The sequence below is a fragment of the Danio rerio genome, chromosome 21, assembly GCF_049306965.1.
Source record: "Danio rerio strain Tuebingen ecotype United States chromosome 21, GRCz12tu, whole genome shotgun sequence".
In the NCBI taxonomy this organism is placed as follows: Eukaryota; Metazoa; Chordata; class Actinopteri; order Cypriniformes; family Danionidae; genus Danio; species Danio rerio.
Genome location: NC_133196.1, coordinates 1,557,501 through 1,563,928, shown reverse-complemented (window position 1 = coordinate 1,563,928; position 6,428 = coordinate 1,557,501). Strand labels below are relative to the sequence as shown.

The 6,428-nt window shown below is 39.6% G+C and overlaps 1 long non-coding RNA gene across 3 annotated transcripts; it reads right to left on the bottom strand.

Moving 5' to 3' along the window:
- Positions 1 to 2,239: 2,239 nt before the first annotated feature.
- On the bottom strand, positions 2,240 to 5,259 carry LOC137489708 (uncharacterized). 3 transcript variants are annotated; one of them, XR_012397056.1, is made up of 7 exons: positions 5,159 to 5,259; positions 4,947 to 5,054; positions 4,063 to 4,180; positions 3,892 to 3,946; positions 3,717 to 3,792; positions 3,466 to 3,642; positions 2,240 to 3,127 (listed from the first exon to the last, which is right to left on the bottom strand). It is a non-coding gene; the product is annotated as an uncharacterized lncRNA (long non-coding RNA). The 3 variants fall into 3 exon arrangements; XR_012397055.1 differs by having other exon boundaries at positions 4,067 to 4,180; XR_011009088.2 differs by lacking the exons at positions 4,063 to 4,180; positions 4,947 to 5,054; positions 5,159 to 5,259 and having other exon boundaries at positions 3,892 to 3,977.
- Between the last annotated feature and the right edge of the window lie 1,169 nt (positions 5,260 to 6,428).

Genomic DNA, 6,428 nt, shown 5'->3' with positions numbered 1-6,428 from the left:
AATAGCTCAAAGTGCCTTGCAATGCCCGACAAATCAAGACAGAAGACACTTTCATTTCTATAACGATTGCTCAGAAATGTTAGCAACTGCATAGCAGCACCTTAGCAACTACCCACAACACCTGCATACCTGCCAACCCTCCTGTTTTCCCCGGGATTCTCCCATATGTTACAGTTCCATCCCGCTATCATCCTGTAAAGGTATTTTCCCTCGTTTCTCCAGTATTTTAATCTTTCTCTTAAGGGTGGCAATAAACATTTAGGGCGTACTCACACTATGCCATCCGTACCGTGTCCAGGCCCGTTTCCCGGATCGTTTGAGAAGTGTGAGTGCGCTGAATCGGGCTCAAGCACGGTTCACTTGGCCGGCCCTGGCCCGGTTGGAAGAGGTGTGCCTGAGCGCGGTTCACTTGGGCTTTGGCAGGGTACGCTTGTGTGTGAGTGCAAAACACGCCAAAGCCCGAAACTAAAAGTGAGACGTGACTTTTAAGGGGACTGTTTATTATTATTAATCATTCTTACTGTTCAGTGAACGGAAACTGGCGTAGTTTATTAAAGACGAGAACTCCTCACTGCAGGACAGCTGCACCTTCAGCAGACCTCCGTATTCCTGCAGCACGAGAGCTTTATGATTGTTTATGAGCGCCAAAAGTGGTGGATCTGTTCGGTGAAATATCTGACTGCGTGTCCCCGCATGCCTAAGGACTGTTTGGGGAAATATCTGACCGCATGTCAAACCACTGACACAATATAACTAGAGAAATCTCCACTGAGTGAGAGAGTGCTTCTCACTGAACAGAGCAGCAGCGATGACGTAAGCGTGCCGAGGCCCGATTGTAGTGTGAGCGCGGGCCATCGGGGGAGACGGGAGGGGGGACAAGCGTGCTTTGGCCCAGTTCGAGGCAACTGTCCCTAGTGTAAGTACGACCTAAAGAGCCATTGCGCCCTATAGAACAGTGGTTCTCAAACTATGGTACGTGTATCGCTAGTGGTGCGCGGGCTTACTTCTTGTGGTACGTGAAGGAATCACTAAGTAATGAAAGAAAAAATGTATAAAATTTTAATAATTTGATGCTTGCGATAACACCATTGTGATCAGCATTGGCTGTTCTCTAAAGCCTATAATCAAAGCGCTGTGCATAGATTGTTGACTTTAGTGCATCGCGTCATCAGCTGCTAAAAATCAATTCACTTGATGCACTGGTCTATAGACCAACTGGTACTGGGCCGCACAAAAAAATCCTTATTTGTTTCTGTTTTATTTATAGACCTTTTTTCTTGGAACACAAAATTACCCATGATGCTTTGCGTGTTTGCGCAAGAGAATGCGGAGAACTTCCGGTCGGCAGCTGATGTTTTTAATCTATTCTACCTGCTTTTATCCTCTTTGAACTAATACTGTTGTCCAGACAGACCATCAGACCAGGCTGGAAATGGCTGGAAACCAGCCTGGAAATGGCCAAAACCCCTCTAAAACCAGCCTAGTCAACCAGCTAAAACCAGCCAACCAGCCTAGGCTGGTTTAAGCTGGATTTTTCAGCAGGGACAAATCAGGTAAGATAAAAAACAGAATCCAAAAAATAAAAGCGAATGAGTTCACGACGGGGCGAGAATGCGATCAAAATCATACGAGGGCTTTTGCTTTTTTAAATATTTCTGCACGGCTTTTGTAAATCGTTGCTTGGGACAGATGGTCTCCCGAGAGCGGCCTTTGCATGTTCTCTCCGTGTTGGTGTGGGTTTCCTCCGGGTGCTCCTCTTTCCCCCACAGTCCAAACACATGCACTATAGTGGAACTGATCAACTAAACTGGCCATTTAGTTCTGGTGTTTCCCAGTACTGTCTTGCAGCTGGAAGGGCATCGGCTGTGTAAAACATATGCTGGAATAGTTGGCGGTTCATTCTGCTGTGGCGACCCCTTTTAAATAAGGAACTAAGCCGAAGGAAAATGAAGGAATGAATGTGTCCTACACTCTCAGAAAAAAAGGTACAAAATTGTACCTTTTAGGGTACAAATGGCCCGTCACTGGGGTGGTACCCTTAAGGGTACAAATTTGTACCTCTATTTAAAGGTACAAAATTGTACCTTCTACATTTGTACCCTTTAAGGGACAATTTTGTACCCTAGACACTGAAGGTACAAAAATGTACCTTTTTATATTATATAGTATTTTCAGGGTACTGACCCAGGCATTTTGATCCTTTGGTGACTGCATGCACAAATAAATAAATAAAACATTTTGGTTCACAGATGACCATTTTTATTTATTAATGTAGAAATATTTCATTACAACTCACAACTGAATGTGTTAAGAAATAAAATTACACAGCAAGTATAAAGCAGACAAGTAAAACAGTAAAAAGAACAATTTAGATAAGAATAAAAACTAAATAATCTACACTAAATACAAAGACCACAAGAATACTGTTTAAGATTTATAAACACATTACACAGGCTACATCAAGTACTGCACTTTATAAAGTCCAAAGTATTTGTCTTTAGTCAGAATACTCAATCATAATAAATAATTTGTCATCAACATTTTCTCTCAATTTCAGAATGAAGGCAAACTTTCTCTATAAATTGCTTCAACAGTGCAGAAAACCAAATACATCAGTAGCCTCTTCCTCAACATCAGTAGATTACTCCTCATCATCCTCAAGTGGAGTTGTAATTTGTTGTAACACAATATGTGTTTATGCTTTTGGTAAACATGACATGTCAAGCACTCATATCTAGAAAATGTTCTTTGATAGTCATTAGGACCACAAGTTATTTAAAAATTTGCTTTATGCATGAATGAGAGCAGTGTGCTGGATTAACTTGATGATTGTGATTATCCCCAGAGCATGTAGAGAAACAAAAAACAAGGTTGATCACTTTGGTAACTGGAGTAGATCCAGGCTTGTCACCGTCCACCGTTCATTCAAAACATCCCACTGTAGAAACATCAATGTGTTCTTCTAATAAGATGGATATGTCAAAAATGTATATTCGTCCACATCATTAGCCCGGCCAATCGCAATCCCATCAACTCTGAAGACTGCCGTGACTCGTCTGTTAACACAGTTGTCCAGTCGGTGGCCTCCTCCTGTACTTGAACTGTTGGATGTGGTGAAGATGATTCACTGTAAATGACAAAGCAATAATGACATTAATATCAGTCACTCTATCACTGATGAAGAGAAAATCAACATGCATAGAAAGTAAAATAATTAATATTCACTGATTAAAAAAAAAAAAGTATCCCAGATTAAAAGACTAATATAAATTTCATTCATTCATTCAATTTCTTTTCGGCTTTGTCCCTTTATTAATCTGGGGTCGCCACAGTGGAATGAACCACCAACTTATCCAGCATATGTTTTATGCAGCAGATGCCCTTCTAGCTGCAACCCAGTATTACGAAACATCCAGACACACTTATTCACACACACATTTATACACTACAGACAAATAAGCTTACCAAATTCAGCTATAGTGCATGTCTTTGGACTTGTGGGGAAACCGGAGCACTTGGAGGAAACCTTCACGAACACTGGAAGAACATGCAAACTCCTCACACAAATGCCAACTGACCCAGCCGAGGCTCGAACCAGCGACCTTCTTGCTGTAAGATGACAGCACTACCCACTGCGTCATCCTAATATGAAGAATATCAAGAATTATAAAATGCATTTATCACAGCATATACTAAACAGAAAACAACATACGCACCTGAGCACAACAAAATTTTGAAGTGTCTCGCTTAACAAGGCTGGCAACATGAGAAGTGCTGCTGTAAAATCAATTCCTGGAACATAAGATGTGGCATACAAACAAATATAAAGGAATCCATACAAAGCTAGAATTTAATAATATTAATCAAGTGGAGAAAGTTTAGAAAGAGTACCTTAGAGTCAGGTCCATAGCATTCTTCAGTTGATCTCTCATCTTTCGATGAAAACCTAGAAAATAATTTTAAACACGTGGGTGTACATTTATTGTTGTTTGTAAGTAAAAACCTACAAATTTAAAATAGTATGTAAGCCATTAAAACCATGGTATAGATAATGAGATATACTTGCATCCTGTAACTGAGCCATGCTTTCATATGACATGCCTTCATTGGTCTGATGCTGTTAGGCTGCATTCTGTTGTTCAATCTTGTCCAGAAAGACAATTGGAAACTTCAAAAACTTCTGGAAAGCAATAAGATAAAGCAATAACTATTTACTTATTTTGAGATATTAATAAAATAGGTAAAATAGCTCAAGGTACCAGTTTCAGAACAGATGAGACAAATTATTACATTAAAGAACAAAGTATAACTTAAAAGGTCGATTTATACAACATGGTATGTTAATAATTCTACATTAACATAAGTATAACGTTAAACGATAGTAAAGCACCAACAGTTCTGGACATGAGAGTTTGTGGACACTCCTCAACATTAATGTAACTTAAGACACTGAAACGAAGATATGTAACTTACGCCACGTTTGTAACTAGCCACGTTTACATAATCAGTCGCTTTGTCGGTGACAAAATTGTGATTTTTCTTCACAAAATGGCGGTGTAACTTATATAAACGTCTAAAATTACATTTCAGCGGTCAACCGTGGCTAGAAAATGGCCTCAAAATATAAAATATTATCGATAATTACAAATTTCCAGTATTAATAACAAAAGGTTTTATATCAAGGTATATGAAGACTTTAGTCGCGCGAGCTCCGGGCCACACCGCACATTGCTCACGGCCCGATTCCGGTGCACGGATACGGCAGCGTCGGCTCGCTTCTGCCGCCGCAACTGGCCCGAGTGTATTTTGCTATCTGGGTTGCGATTATATTCCGCCGTGGCAACACTTATTAATAAAGCAGTAACGTAACGTAAGATATAAGGCGCGAATATGTAACGTAGGCAATAAAGGGAACTTTTACACCGAGAACAGCATATAGTACTTACCGTCTATAACGTTATGTCCCTCGGTGACTTCGATATCACATTGTATTAACTTCTTTAATAAGCTGCAGACATCTTAGCAAACTCCATCCTGCAGGCCTGCCCGGAGCACTTAAAGCGGGGGAAAGCCGAGACCCGAGAGTCAGACAAAATCAACAGAACACGGCTTCACATGTAAAAATGAGACTGAAAATATATCTTTAATACATTCTTACCTGAAAAGTGTGGACTCCAAAATAGACTTTTCTTTGAAAAGCGTGCGAAGTTCTGTGTAAACAGCCAGCATACACTACCGACCGCCTCAGTAACAAACACTACTATAACGTCTCAACAAGCCAAATTCTTAAAGAGACAGCAACATCACCACCTGTATGAAGATGCTGTCACTCTGCATGGTTCTTTTTCTACATCCCATAAACTATAGGGTCTTAAACAGTAAGCAAAGACCAGTATTTACGTTTTTAATGCTTAAAATTACATTCAATTATAAATTAAATTATTAACATTTTTGAGAAAAAATGTAATTTAAATACATGAAAAAAAATTAATTATTAAAATATTTAATTCAATCAATTTATTTATTTATTATATTTTTAAATTATGTATTTTAGTATTAATGTTTAGTATTAATACATTTAAATTAGTGTTATATAGTGTCTTGATCTTATCATGAGCTGAGGGTACAATTTTGTTCCTATAGGGTAACAAAATATATAATTGTACCTTTAAAGGTGCCAAATTGGTCCTTTACGGTACAATTTTGTATCCAAATGTGCTATAAAAGGTACAAAAATGTACCTTTCAAACCTAAATCTGGACATTTGTACCTTTATAGCCCATTTGGGTACAAAATTGTACCCTAAGGACCAATATGGGACCTTTAAAGGTACAATTATATATTTTGTTCCCTCTAGGAACAAAATTGTCCCCTCATTGTACCTTTTTTTCTGAGAGTGTATGCATGTGCAGTTGTCCTCATGAGGGCAGGTTTCTCTCTCTGTGTGTGTGTGTGTGTGTGTGTGTGTGTAGGCTGTGACAGACACCTGTGCTCTGGATTCTGCCGTCAGCAGGAGGGTGTGTGTGTGTGTGTGGACTCTTGATGGAAGACGTCTTTTGTGTCATGATATGAAGCACCGAATTAATGTCTGTCAGCAGCACCTTCAGCAGCTGTGTGTGTGTGTGTGTGTGTGTGTGTGTGTGTGTGTGTGTGTGTGTGTGTGTGTGTTTTCATATTTGCATGTGGAGTTTGTATGTGTTGATTTCTGAGAGTGTATTGTAGTGTGTGTTTGTGTAGGCAGCTACATTGTGTGTGTGTGTGTGTGTGTGTGTGTGTGTGTGTGTGTGTGTGTGTGTGTGTGTGTGTGTGTGTGTGTGTGTGTGTTTGATTGTTATACGTGTCTGAGTGCATGTGTGTGTGCACTGTGAGTTTGTCTTCATGCATGTATGTGCGTACATATGTGCATATGCATATGTGTGTGTGTGTAC